This window comes from Takifugu flavidus, chromosome 13 (genome assembly GCF_003711565.1).
Source record: "Takifugu flavidus isolate HTHZ2018 chromosome 13, ASM371156v2, whole genome shotgun sequence".
Taxonomy (NCBI): domain Eukaryota; kingdom Metazoa; phylum Chordata; class Actinopteri; order Tetraodontiformes; family Tetraodontidae; genus Takifugu; species Takifugu flavidus.
Window position 1 is genome coordinate 1,845,066 of NC_079532.1, and position 14,052 is coordinate 1,859,117.

At 43.5% G+C, this 14,052-nt stretch overlaps 1 protein-coding gene and 1 long non-coding RNA gene across 4 annotated transcripts in view; one reads left to right on the forward strand and one right to left on the reverse strand.

Annotated features, from left to right (window-relative positions):
• The window catches only part of LOC130536124 (uncharacterized), a 30,478-nt gene extending 18,578 nt beyond the window's left edge, over positions 1 to 11,900 (forward strand). Inside the window, exon 3 of the long non-coding RNA XR_008953286.1 lies at positions 8,797 to 11,900. This is a non-coding gene — a long non-coding RNA (uncharacterized LOC130536124). The remainder of the gene's footprint in view (positions 1 to 8,796) is intronic.
• Positions 1 to 14,052, reverse strand: part of LOC130536123 (uncharacterized) — a 144,362-nt gene that overhangs the window by 13,094 nt on the left and 117,216 nt on the right. The gene's annotated exons all lie outside the window — the stretch shown is intronic.

Below are 14,052 nucleotides of genomic sequence, written 5' to 3' on the forward strand. Positions count from 1 at the left end.
AAAGATATATATATATATGTGTGTGTGTGTGTATATATATATGTATATATATGTGTGTGTATATATATATGTATGTGTATATATATAGTCCCCTCCCATGTGTTTGGTAATATATATATATATATTTTTACTAACTTTATATTTCTAGAAAACAGAAAGGTGAGTAATAAATTAATAAATAGAATAAATTAAAAAAGGTTTTATCTGAGGTTTGGAGTGGGCACTTTCGTAATTGTGCATTAATAACAAAGAGCACAATGTCACAGTCTTCAGCTGCTATTGCAGGTTTAGGTCATGGAGGAATAGGGATTAGTCATTTCGCCATTAGAAAGTGAGAACTGTGGCCACACTGACATTTGTTGCCTTTCATCAGGCATACCAGACACTGTTCCTCTGGCTTCCAGTTTATTTTGGCCCTGGACTGCTTCTTTTGAGGTCAGATGAGGTGAAACTTGGATCTAGCAGTGAAATGTAATTTTCAGGCCTGCTAGCCATGTTTCTTTCCCACTCTCTTTGCTGTTCTCCATGGCTATCACCAAAGTCAATGCTGGTGATGGTCTGGACACATGAGAGAACATCAAGCCTCTGTCTTGACTCAAAATCACCCACTGAAGTGTCTTCAAGCAAGATACATTCCTGAAAGTTTGGTCCGCTAATGGTTTACTTCAAACATCCATAATTTGGGAAGAGTGACAAAATAAAAACCCTGCAATGACTTTGCATTATTTCTCTATGAATGTGCCCATTGACATTTGGCTTTGCCTTGTGGCAAGCGTGTAGTTAATATAGAGGTGGTTTGAGACGTAAATCATTCATAAATCCATCGGGCTGGTATCAAGATAAAGAAGTCAGTATATTTCTGTGAATGCAGTTAATCCCAAGGAAATGTTGTTATGGGGTCATTTTAAGATTAATATCATATATTTTGATCCCAAATGCCAGAATTCCTTCCTTCCAGTCCAAGGGGTTTAACTTTATCTTCTGGGTTATTTCTAACTATTATTATATGGATGAGTTTAGACCCAAATACTTTGCCATCCATAAAACACAGTGATTTAGACCCCCAGCACATTCATTTTTGGCACAGGAATGGAAATCCTCAAAGTTGTAGTTCAAACATGCAGAAATATTTGCAGCTCAGTTAGCTTGACAGCTACAAAAACTCTCATTTGTGAACAACACATCTAAATTCCTTTGGTGTAATTAAATCATAACCTGTCATCTCTACACTAATATAATATCGAGATTGTTTAACATAACACCAATTGTGAATATCAAGGAGATGATGACAGATGGCACTCAGACTGTCTTTGTTAACATAACCAATCTGCCTCCAGTTATGATGCAGCACTGCTGCATCCCCAAATAACTTCCTGGCACGCTGTGATATTAATGGTACAGACTGAAAGTATACAGGATGTGTTGATTGCTTAACAGTGTGATTGAGAGCCCACAGCTCCAGCAGAGAGGAATGAGGAGAATTTAAAGGCCCTTGAGGCAGGAATATTGTCCCAAAGAGCAAATGAATTCATTGTAAAGTGTCCAAGCCGTTTCACAGGTGGGGAGAGGAGGACCCAGGGATGCAGAAATCAGGGAAGACAGCTGCCCTGCAGGCTGACCCAGGGAGTCTGACGTCCACAGACCAGTATGACAAATGGATCGCTGATTTGATCATCCACCTATACCCAGACACAACACCCGCTGCCATGTGCTTCCTGGTGTCATCCTTCTGTAAAACTCCCAGAGACATTTAGCAGGCCAGAAGAGAGGCTTGAGGCTAAGACCTGGCTGCCTTCAGGCTGGTTGTGAAAAATCACATATCCTCTACAACTGCACAGAACCTGAAAGCCGGAGTGTCTGCAGCTATTTCTTCCACCAGTTGGGGAAACTGGTGTGAATGGCTTTGCCACCATGTCCACTAGGATGTGCTTATTCCAGGCCCGAAGGGTCAACAGTCGCAATCATAGATCATAGCCTGAATTGTATTTGCCCAGACTGGTCCAGAGGTTTAGAGTGGAGGATGAATGCCTCCAGCTGTGTATTAGGATCACAAGGGCCTCACAGAAGTAGCACCACGGCCCGAGCTGTCAGTTTATAAAGATTAAGGGCTAATTTTAATCATGATGAATGTTTTGTTCGCTTTTTTTCAAGAGCCAAATAGCTCTTCCCTTGCTCTGTTCTCCGCGCATACATACTTTTGCATAGATATCTGACGATCTGATGTTGCCGTTGTTCCAGCTGCAATAACCTTCGATGAGTTGCTTTTGGACTGTGTGAATACAACGCGAGCTCAGAGCTGAAAGCTGCACGTGCACAGCCTTATATCAAATCCTGTGTAGCTAAAATTAGTTTCCTAAAGTGTGAGCTTGAGTTTTACAAGTCAATTAAGATTAAAGGAGCGTGTGTATTTGCGTGCTCTTCTGACTCCAAGTCACCAAGCTTCTCAAGCGGAGCCCATATGGCTTCACCACAACACCACCCAAATGCTCCGTACTGCTGAGTGGGACAGAGCCGGTGAGGTTGCGGTATAGGTACTGTACGTGTGTGCTTCTGTCAGCCTGCAACTGCAACTCTAGAACAAAACCAGATCCTTATTTTGTGTGCATGGAAAAAGGGTGCTTGACTGAAGAATCAATTTCCTGAAAGTCTTTTTCCTCTCATTATGGCGTAGGACGTATGTGGTGTTGGTTTGAGTGAAAAATTGCTGGTAGCAGTGTATCATCACATCAGTGCTTTTAGGTTGTAATTTGATGCTGCTGTTTCTGAAGATCCCAATGAGCTCCATATACGTAAGATGGTTTTACCGTTGCTATAATGTGTCACGTTTTTTTCTTTTTATATTAATGTGTGAAGCTATGACCAAAGTCTGCTGTTGGCACTGGCTGCTTCCCTATTCTCTTGGCTTTTCCTCGACATTCCTGCTCGAGTTGATCTGCTGTGCACAGCTTGGTGCTGCTTCCATCTTGGTAGGTATTCTTCCTGGAGCGGAGACCTGCTACTGGAAATTTTCTGAAACTCCCCTCCATCTTATCGCGACATCCTCTGCATTCTACTGAGGTATTCGACATTTACGTAGGCGTGTGCACTGAAACTGGAGAGTGCCTAAAAGTGTTAAATGAGCTCACCAAAATAGACTATCATAACAGTGCTGCAGTTTATTGCCTCTGCAACTAACAATGAACCTTCACTGACACAAAACCCCATTATAGCCAAGAGAAGCAGCAGATGGAGGATAACCTACTATTCAGCAGAAATGATCGATAAAGCGTACTATTGGAGTGTCTCAAATGAGTCTCCTCGTGTCTCCTGAAGCATGACTGGTCCAGTGAAGGCAGCGTTCCGCCTGAATGGCTGGCCCTTTTGGCCGTGGCCTGTATCGTGGCGTGCCGCCAAGCCCTCGGTCGGCGTGGCTGCCTGCTCCGCTGTATTTTTGGAAGTATCCATTATGCAAGCAATCTGCTTTTAAGATCTCTCCACATCTGTCCATTCAAAGACACACAGAAAAGGCCTACACGTCAATGACGTGTTAAGAGTCCAACAAAGGTTAATGTGGAAGTTTTGGATGTAGAACAGAGAAGAACAACTCAGAGATGTATGAAGCTGATTTCCAAAACTACAAAATAAGGAACACACTGTCTGCTCTGCCCCCCTCCTGCCCGCCTCCTGCACTGCTCCAACCACACTCCTCCTGTCTCTCACCTGCAGTAGAAATGTCCACTTTTCCGCTCCCCCCAAATCAGTGCAGCTGCTTCCACCTGCTCACCATTACCAATCTGGCCAGTATATGTCCAGCTTCACTCCACTCACTTTCCAGGTTGTCTTCGCTTTCCTGCTGACTCTCCAGCACGTATTTCCCGATTACTTCCCTGGTATTGTCCCGATTTGATCCCGGCCTTCTCTTCGTCTCTGCCCCAGTAAGGTCGCCAACCTTGTGTTCCTGACTCCGAGAATTGCCTCCCGTTTCCTATTACCTGTCTGCCTGTGGCTGGGTGGCACGCTGCCTGCTCCTGATCAACTCCGACTCCATCTCAAGGTTCTGGGTTCTCAAACGGCTCACCCCTGAATTACTGCTCGGCTGGAGTGACACCAGCAGTGAGTTCATATGTTTATGGTGGGTCTATCCCACAAGGCCTGAGATCTGGTTCATTTGTACTGCTGTTGGGTTCGCGTTCATACCGTGACACGAACAGCTTGTCTTCACCTGTTTCTGGGATGTTTTAGCACAAGAGAAAACTACAATTTGGGCGCTTCACGTGAAACGGTGAGCTCAGTACTGAGGGCAGCTTGTGGCACACGTGCCTCCTTGCCGCCGTCACCCGTAACCCCACCCTTCACCCACTGTGGTTAACTGCGCTGTGGGGAAGATGGGAGGAGTGTAAGGCTTCTTCTGTGTCCGAGTGTCTGGATACACTGTGTCTATGTGTGCTGTGAAGTTTAGGTGCGTAATTCCAGAGGCTCCCCTCACCCCCCTCCCAAGTTTTCCTTCTTTCTCAGACTTGTTTTTTTTTTCTAGCTGCTGGATTTTGGACTCAGTTGGTTTCCACATTGAAAACCACAAGCATTCCACAAACATGATGGAATCTTCGTTTCAGGGAGCCTTAACTTTATTTTCCCCTTTTGTGACATGATATTCCTTAATTCTACATGTCAGGGTGGAATATCACTTGTGTGGCAATGCGAGGAAAAGGACGCCATAGACTTTAAAACATGAGTGAGAAGAACAGGATATTAGGCAAGTTAAATTTCCTGACTCCCACTTAGAGCAATGATAACTGGATTCTTAATGGACTAAATCTGTTTGGGTGTTCTTCCTAATGCTGCATTCCCCTTCCAGCTCCCAATATTTTTTTCTTCCTTCCTTTGCCTGGGCCAGAGTATTTGGTTCCCTGTCACGGATTTATTAAAGTAAATACAAGTAGCAAGATGTCATTAAATAAAACCTAAACATGTAATTATTTAAGTCAATCACAGGTACCGGTAATTTAAAAATACTGCATAATAATATTTTGCAAACTCACTCATCAGTTCTTATTAAACATAACACATGCTTCAAGTGAAGAGCCAGAGTGGCTACTGCATGAGAAATATTGGTGCTAGACGTGTTGGATGCCCCCAACACTGGAAGGGGGATGAAATATGGCTCTGTTTTTATCTATCTCTGCCACAGACTACAAGGAAATCATAAATCCTTAGTTCAAATTGTGCATCCACATGCTAAAATCAAATGACCCAGCAAAAGATAACAAACGGTGACATTTACATTCCTGCCATTGGAATGACTGACACTAAGGCTGTAAACAAGTGATTCCTTTTTATTGCCCTGTTCTTCTGTTTCTACTCTTCAATAATAACATGCACACTGTCTAAACATTCAATTTTATTTTCAGGAGCAAATTTGTCTATTTCTCATATTATAGAATGTAGTTCCATGATGATAACATTCTAATATTTGCCATTCTATTTACACAGAAGCTGCATATTGAGACCCATTGCTGTTTAAATCTCCTCTCCCCAAAGGAAACTAGAGGCAGTGAAAAGAGTTCAGGGCCACTACAGGTGAAAGTCCTGGGAGGATACTGGGAATGCAGAGGCCCAGTTACAACCCATGGCCTCGGGGGACGTGACTTCTCCCTGACCTGCCACCCTCCCTCTAATGAATCTAACGAACAAATGCAGCTAAACGAGCGTGCACGGACACGCACCATGCCGGGCTGTGTCTTCGTGCTAATAACCCCATCTGCTTTGACAGACAGCCCTTTAATCTCGGTCATAATCCAACAAAAACACTTATGCACCAACAAGACTTGAACTAATGGACAGTAGTGAAAACAGACTTTCAAGCTGTGTTTTTTTCTATTGAAAGACAGTAGCAGATGAGCCCATCATGCACTACCTATCTAACAAGCATGCGTTCTGATGCAGTATGAGGTGGGTTACCATCATTTGCTGTGTTTCACTCATGCACTGATTCACTAAAGCCTAAAGTCCACAGGACCAATCAAATTTAATGTGGAGCCACTCTGTATACAGCTGCTACTGACCGGGGAGATGGACCACCATGCTGTCAGCATATATTCTTACTTCTGCCAAGGTTATGTGACAGCCGGCATCTGGATGTCCCTCTCTCTGTCTGTTTGTGAACAAATTAACTCCAATAGTTATTGAGATTTTCTCAAAATGTTGATAACAGGCCAAAGAACAGAAGTTTACATTTTTGTGACCTACTATGTTGTATAACCTTGTACTAGTACTGCCTTTGTTTCTGGTTTATGATGTGAAGGGTGGAGTAAAATGAACTCTTTCCTTCAAGAGCAAGGTGTAAATTATTGCTCAGGCAGGTAACGCATATGAGAAATTCTGACTTTGCTTGGCTCACCTCCAACATACCTGCAGGCCATACTTATGACCTTTCACCTCTCCCGAAGACATAGGCTTGTAAGACTCTCAAGGGCGGTTCTTCGCATATATTCTAACAAAATTACCAACACGTTCCAACACATGACTGTCAAAGGGGTTTTTCTAAAGGCAGAAGAAGTCAGGGCACAGTTTGTCATCCTGACAGGTGACGTTGGTTTACTATTGGTGACAGAACCTTTGCTCACGTACTCTTAAGTTGTTTTTCACATTAATGTAGTTATAAACGAGTGTGTGTGCATCTCTTCCAATGTGCAGCATTTTGGTGAGCGTGTACTTACATGTTCCCTTTAAGCATTGAGATTCAGACTGAAGCCAGGATATCTTATATAAAATATAAATAATGGCCTCTCAGCTGACGTTAGGGCACAAGGTCACAAGCTAGCACCAAGGTATTTAAATTAAAGGAGGGAACAGACTTGTGACAGGAAGTGATTCATTTCCTATGGCAGCAGGAAAAAATGTGAGTGAAACAGCTGAAAAATAAAATGTGAATTATGGGAGGGGAAACAAATAAGGCCTGAGAACCATCATCAGTCAACCTGCACCTTCTCAAGTTCCATGGTCTCTGACCACAGTGCCAAATGTGTCACGTTTCCTCCATACTTCACTATGTCTGTCTTTCGTTCAATATTTTAGCCCCCCAATTCACAATGACATGAAAGCAAGTCCCCTCTATTTGGCATGAGGTCATAGAAAGTGAGGGGCAATTGGGGGTATGTACTGGGAGAAAATAAAAACATTTGTAAAGGATTTAGGGTGAATACTAGTAGAGGAAGCGCATGATTGACAGTCATGCCTTAACGCTAGAAACAACATGGCTAACTCGGAGAATGTGAGCTGGGGTTATTTAAAAAGGGTCCTGGGGGAACTGAGCAGTTTTCTTCTTTAAATGTATTGCAGGACATTTGGGAAGTGAACGGTAGAAGGGTCAAGAAAGAAAAATAACAGTAGAGAAACATTTTCACTCCCTTTTTATTCTTCATTGCAATTTGCGCTAATGCCAAAATTAGTAGACTCCTGGTAAAAAGGGAATTCCAGGCAAAGTGTGTGAGTCAATACCAGAGGTTCCCAAACTCACTCATCCTTAATATAGCTCACAGGACCCTCTACATGACCTAATTATGACTCATGCTTTCCTAAAGTAAGTAAGTAGTGTCAATGCAAGACAAGCTTTAAAAATGTATACATAAACGCAAATGAGCAGGACTTGGTGGAGCAGAAGCGTGCTATTCATCTGTTTTATTAGATTCGTGGCAGGACGGGGAGCCCTCTAAATCGATGTTCCTCTTTGTTGTGTCTCAGTTTGTAAAGTTTTCCCGGACCTGGATGAACCCTCAAAGGATCCCTGGAGCTGAATGATTTAACAGCGATTTTATCGGATCACTTCATCACACTTCAGTCGGAGTCAAAAAATACGAGCAGCTAACTTCAACAACACATTTAACATTACTAAATAAATGTCAGACTGCTACTGAAGTTCTCACTCTGATGCAGATGGGCAGGCACACAAAGCCGCCCTGTATGAACAAACACTTTTAAACAACTGTTTCTATTTCAGGGCCCAGAATTTTTGCCAACATCAAGAGCTCGGTTCCACCTAAAGTGACGCTTGGAAGCGGAAAAAAAAGAAACACACAAAAAAAACAATCCTGCTCAAACAAAAGCTGCATTCAGTACAACTGAAACTCTGCTGAGCTGTCATTTAGTGACATTTCAGCAGGATTCTAACTTTATACTTTTACTGTGTTTGCAGCCCTGCAGGAGATGAGGTGCTGTGCATCCTGCTGAAACCACTTTTAATGTAATGGTTTGGAAATAGCCAAGACAATTAAAGAAAAATGAAGGGGAACATAATGGACTAGTGCGAGTTCCACAAATTCCTGGCCAGTGTTTAAAATGGGAGTTTTGTCAGAGCACTACCTTTGTGAGGCCTGTCTGTAGTTGCAGTTGTTGGTCATCTATAAATAGGCTACAGAGCAGGGCTGAATAATAACAGCCAGTAGCTACCTGATCTGAAATCAGAAAACACGGACAAGTACAATGAGGTCTCTGGAAGAAAACAAAAGAGGAGATATAGGGAAGAGGAAAAGAAGTCAAGCAGAGAGGAGACAGACCTCAGCCCATGGGGCCGATTAGCAAGTTGGTCTGGACCATGGTTGGGATAGCAAGTGAAATCAATTTCAGTGGTTGTTTTATCCTGTGGCAAATCCACCTGCAGGCCACCAGTATTGATTCATTACTTTATTAGACATCTTATGACCTGAACAAGATCAGAGCATGAGCTCAGAGCATTGTGTATTGTGTCTCCCTCCCCACCAACTCACTGCATTATCTCTTTTTGTCACCTCTTCCTTCTCCCTGCCTATTGATCTTATACAGGTGTGGCCTAGCCCAGCAGGAGAGGACTATTTGATATGCTGTTGTGCTGAACTGGACCGAGGGGGCTGCCTGAAAAGGAGCTCTGTACTGGATCTGCAGATCGCCTTACACAACCACTTCCTGCTTCCGACCCACTCCTCACAGGCAGTCCTGTGTACCGAGGATGAAAAAAGTGCAAACAGAGGGGTTCAGTCCACTCAGAGGCTGAGCACAGGACCTCATTCATCCTCTCTTCAATGCCCCTCCCTGATTTACCCATACTAACCCTAGGATGGCTTTATTTTGATATTAAAAAATATTCCCCTCCATGAAAGACTGAGGTGATTTGGAAGCTCATTCCCTCCTTTAATTGATGCAGGAAGACAAATTGTGTCAATGTTGCCTGCAGGTGGGGAAGGGCAATACCTGCAGCCTGGAACAGCCACACCACTGGAATTTGTTTTGTTACATATAAAGGGAAGAGATGAGCAGAGGTCCTGGATAAGGTAAATAATTCCAGTTACTAAAAAAGACTTGGGGAGATGCATTATCAGGGAGGAGCAGAAGGAGAATGGTGGCACGTTCTAGTTCACTGTCTGAGGGAGGCAGACAGGTGGGGTTGGGCCTTCTGGGCTGTCCTGCTATTCATGGAATGCTCACTTAGGCCCAAACAGTTTGGAGGATTGGGGATAGTACAGAGCTGGACTATTTTAGAGACAGACCAATGAGAGTGAAGGAGGTAGGGGTATTTAAGATTCTTCGGGAAATGGCAAAGTGGGCAAATAACTCTGAAGACAAACAAATCCAGAGTATTACTGATGAGTCTGTCATTGGCCTGGATGTTTTCCTTTCCCCCTGTGTACTGCAAGAGGAGGGCAAAATGAACCAAGTCTGTTTTCACTGCTGTCCCTGTCATTCCTAGGATTGGTCACTGGACACTGCCATGTTATTCGACTTTAAACGCATTAAAACAGCACCTGATATGTCCATTCCTACCAGGGGGATAGAAAAACATTTAGGCTGCCGGCTCCCTGGGCTTCCCCCTTGGATGTCAGCCTCAGATGAGGGTAAGAAGAATGAGACTCTGTAAGGCCACTGCAAGAAACCATTCATGCAGTCACAGCACAGCCACAGAACGTGTGGAGCATTGACCCACTGTGGCTGGAACAGAACCAGTACTGATCTAGTCCCTGCTGTCCCAAGTCTACACAGCGCAAGTACTGATCCCATTGATGCTGGACATCACATCCACTAATTCAGTAGTCAATAGCATCAGTGATGACGCTCAACACTATCCAAGACTGTCTCAGTTAGAGAACTCTGAATTATCTGTGAGACCCATGTGTACAGGACTAAACACAGCATTACACCTGTAAATTAGTTTCCACTTTCCCTGTCACTGTGCCATGATGAACAGGAGGCCTTATTCTAAGTCAGTAGCCAACTGGGGGCTAAAGAACAAACCAAAACCTCTGGCAGAGCTCATGTTGTTTCCCCTCGAGCTTAGTTGGCCCACTGGAGGCCGGGGTTACAGAAAGTGAGTTCTGTGCTTCAACCAGGCCTGCGTGTGAGGCAGGTGACTGGGCCAAGCCAAAGAGTGACCCAGAGAGAATGTGGTGTACTTTGGAATATTTCTGTATTAAATATATTATGGAAGACATAGCAGGTCAACAGCAGTTAATAAACTATTCACATTAACCATCTAAGCATCACCCCCCATCCCTCCTTTAGAAATAAGTTAACTTTCTGAGTGTATACAGGAAGAATGAAGGTAATCTATTAAAAATAAATAAATAAAACAGTACTGCAATTGCCAGAACTTACTGAAGTTGCAAGCGTGGGTGAGTGCAGCAGCCATCCCTTCACATGCTTTTTGTTCACCTTAAGTCCACTACTTGCAGACCATTGCTCACTGTGTTCTGATCATATCTTGGTTCTAGGCTGTCCTCCTAACGAACTGGTCTTTCCTACACTCCATCGCTCTGAGTCTGTGAGGGAGCTGCATGATAAGGCCTGAGTTTGGCACGTCATTATGATCCTGGTCATGGTGCGGCAAAACAGCACATGTGAGCTGGAATAATCCTGTCCCCATCACATGAATCATACTCTCCCTCTTCTTGATATTTTTACAGCTGCTGTGCATCTAGATCTCAAATGCTTTATTCCTTGGTGGCTGAGAAAGACAAGAAACCCCAGACTTAAGACTCACGTTCTCACACTCCCTCCGCTTCCTCACTGCGTCTGCACAAACAACCACATACAATCCACTTTTGACCCTCAAATGCATGCAAAATTTAATTCCCCATAAGTGTGCCTGTGCATGCTCATGAGAGTTCAGAAAATTCCAACCTGAGAACGAGCAATGACTTGCAAGTCCTGATTTATTGAGTTGGATATAGTTACTAATGTCTTTGGAAATCAACACTTAAAACAGATGAAGACAATTGAAAACCAAGTACTAATTAGAAACAGGATGAATCATGCAGCACTTTAGGGATATAGAAAAGTAATATTTCATGAAATCACCAATAATAAAAAAAGATTCAATTACACAGTGAAACAACAACCATTATTGACGTTGTCCTGCTCGCCAGCTTTCATAACTATGTACATCAGAAAATAATTCCATTTGCTCAAACTGACGTGAGGTTACCACGCTGTAATCCTGGCATCACCCCTGAATACACAAAGTGTGCTATTGTTGCACCCACCGGCAGGGATGATGAACAAACCATTTGGCCGAGCTGTTACGATCGGAAGCTCCGTCACAGATCATTAAAAAGTTGAGACAAGCTGCGTCTGCAGCTCTGCGTCTACACCCACTTGGATTAGCATTGTGGACCACAGGATGGCTTTATGCAGCTCAGCGTACAAGTGCCACTCTTAACAGTGATCTCAATCCTACCCCCACTTCAATTAGTCATGCCAGCTCCGATTATTTGTACTGGCACAGCTTGCATCACTGGGGCAGTGGGAAAGCCATTAATTTGGTGCTAGCGGGTCTAGTGGGACCAAAGGTCACCAAACCAAACCCTGATTTTCGTCAAAGATTTAGTCAGAATTGAGAAATATGTCTAAATATTTAAATGTTTGGAATTGGTAAATAAATATATTTTTAAAAAGTCCATGTAGTGTAATTACCATCCTTTGATGCTTTTTTCCTGTTTACCAGTCACGGGAGTTCGGGAGTCCATCAAATGTACCATGGACAGGTTGACTTTACTCAATGCAAACATGAGATAAATGTAACATTGTGATGTCATCAGCATTAAAAAAAAGAGGCTTTACATCATTTCCTTTTTGCTAGGCAAAAAGGATTTCATGTGCTGCAAACTATGTGGAGGAGTACGGACTGCAACAGTTCCAGGAAAACAAATGGACATATTCCTGTTTGAATGATCACTCCAGAGAAGACACTCAGACTTTCAGTATCCCTTCTCCACCTCGCTATCATGCAAGTAGACAATGGAGCTGAAGGCAATTAAAATGAAATACAAGGTCTTCAAGCTCTGAGTCTTTTAGAAATGTTAAAAGCTTTTGCCAACCTTTGAATGTCCAAAGCCGTTTGCTTGTGATTTGAAGGGACATTGAAAAACCTACTATAAAATAGAAATGGATTCATCCAAGGACACCCCCTTATCTCAGTTTGAAAATACCTTCCTTTCTATGGCAAGATGTACAACAAGCACGGTTCCTTTCAAAGAAGCAACACAAGACAGCATGGAGCGTTTAAAGGGAGCAGTGTGAGACATGCAAAAGTGAGGATATATCAGCGGTGTTCCTATGCCTTTTCTGACAGCAATTTTTTTTTCTTCCCTCCCATTTCTTGATTTGTGTCAGAAGACCCATCCGTTTCATGCATACAGACAGAAGAGAACAGCCCCCACATGTAGAGAAGGGAGTTTGGTCTAGTGAATGATGTCACTGCTTGGAAAGGATGAGTGTGCTGTTGGTGGGGGGTGGGGGGGTGGGGGGGGGGGCAGATTAGGCCTGTGAAAGGAGGTGGGAGGCAATAGCAGATGTGAAACTTAATTACAGACCAAAAGAGAGAGAAGGGGATTCTTTACAAGAATGAAGAAGAAATGTTCCGCTTTTAATTTGTGTTCAGGCTAAAAATAACCTCCATTCTGCTTCTGCTGCCCACTGGGGCAAGCTTGTTAAAATGTCTGTCTCCACTGAGACCGTCAAAGTGCTGCATGGGACCAAAGAGTAAGAAGACAGGCAAGGAAACAAAGAGGGGGATTAAAGTGAAAAATGAAGCAGAAATGGGAAGTACTTAGACCAAGAAAAGGCAAAGCATCCTTAGAAATATGAATCTTTGAGGGAGCAACAAGTTAAAAGTGGATGAGGGTGAGTGGATCAAATGTTGTCAACTGTTGCCTTGTCCCCGAGTCTGTGGGCCCAGCCAGCTGGGTCCGGGACACCTTTCAGGCACCAAGGGGTTAGAGAGACTTGGAAATATAGAATAACAGAGAAGCTTTCACAAGGCCCTGTTCTGAAAGCAGTGGGAGAATCACAAACATCACCGTGTCACCAGCTCTTCAAATGTTCTGCCGCTTTCCAGTCCGAATGTCTGAATAACAGCTCGCTACTGTACTGGCCCAGGCAGCCACCCAGCGAGACGCGCCATCGTCATCCCTCTTACTGTTACGTTGTTCCTTTTTCTCCAAGTGCCAGGAAAATGAATGGAACAGGTGAATGTTGGTTTGTTTTCTGTGGCAACCAGTATTTGGTGGACCCAAAGCACATGAGAAGCATCTAACAAAGGAGGGAACTGACTCTAAAAATACCAGACGCTGTCTGCGGGACATTGAGATTCTTTCTCGGAAACTTAAACAATCTTTGGCTTTCCTCGCAGACATCCATCAAGCCAATGCTAGGAGACCATAGTTTTGTCTCTCTCAATAATTTGGAACCATTCTGGTTCAACTTCCCAAAGGTTTGTCCACTGCTCATCACACGGTGAGTCCGCAGAACGTGGCAGCAGCTTCGTTGAGCAACAACCAGCAGGTCATCCTGAAAGATCAGTTTCTACTGATTGATTTTCACTGACACTGACAGTGACACTAAAATGTGCTACCAGAAACTGAATGGCAGCAATGAATTTAGCATTGAGCTTAAATTCAAAGCTGCTGAATGACAGGAGATCACTTATCAAGGGTGCCTTCTTACTACTGTGATATAAAGTGATTTGCCTACTCAAAAGGGCTCTAACATTGGCCGATTTATCATTTTTAGCCTTTTATTTAGTGGAACAACAGCTGGCTGTCTGTGGAA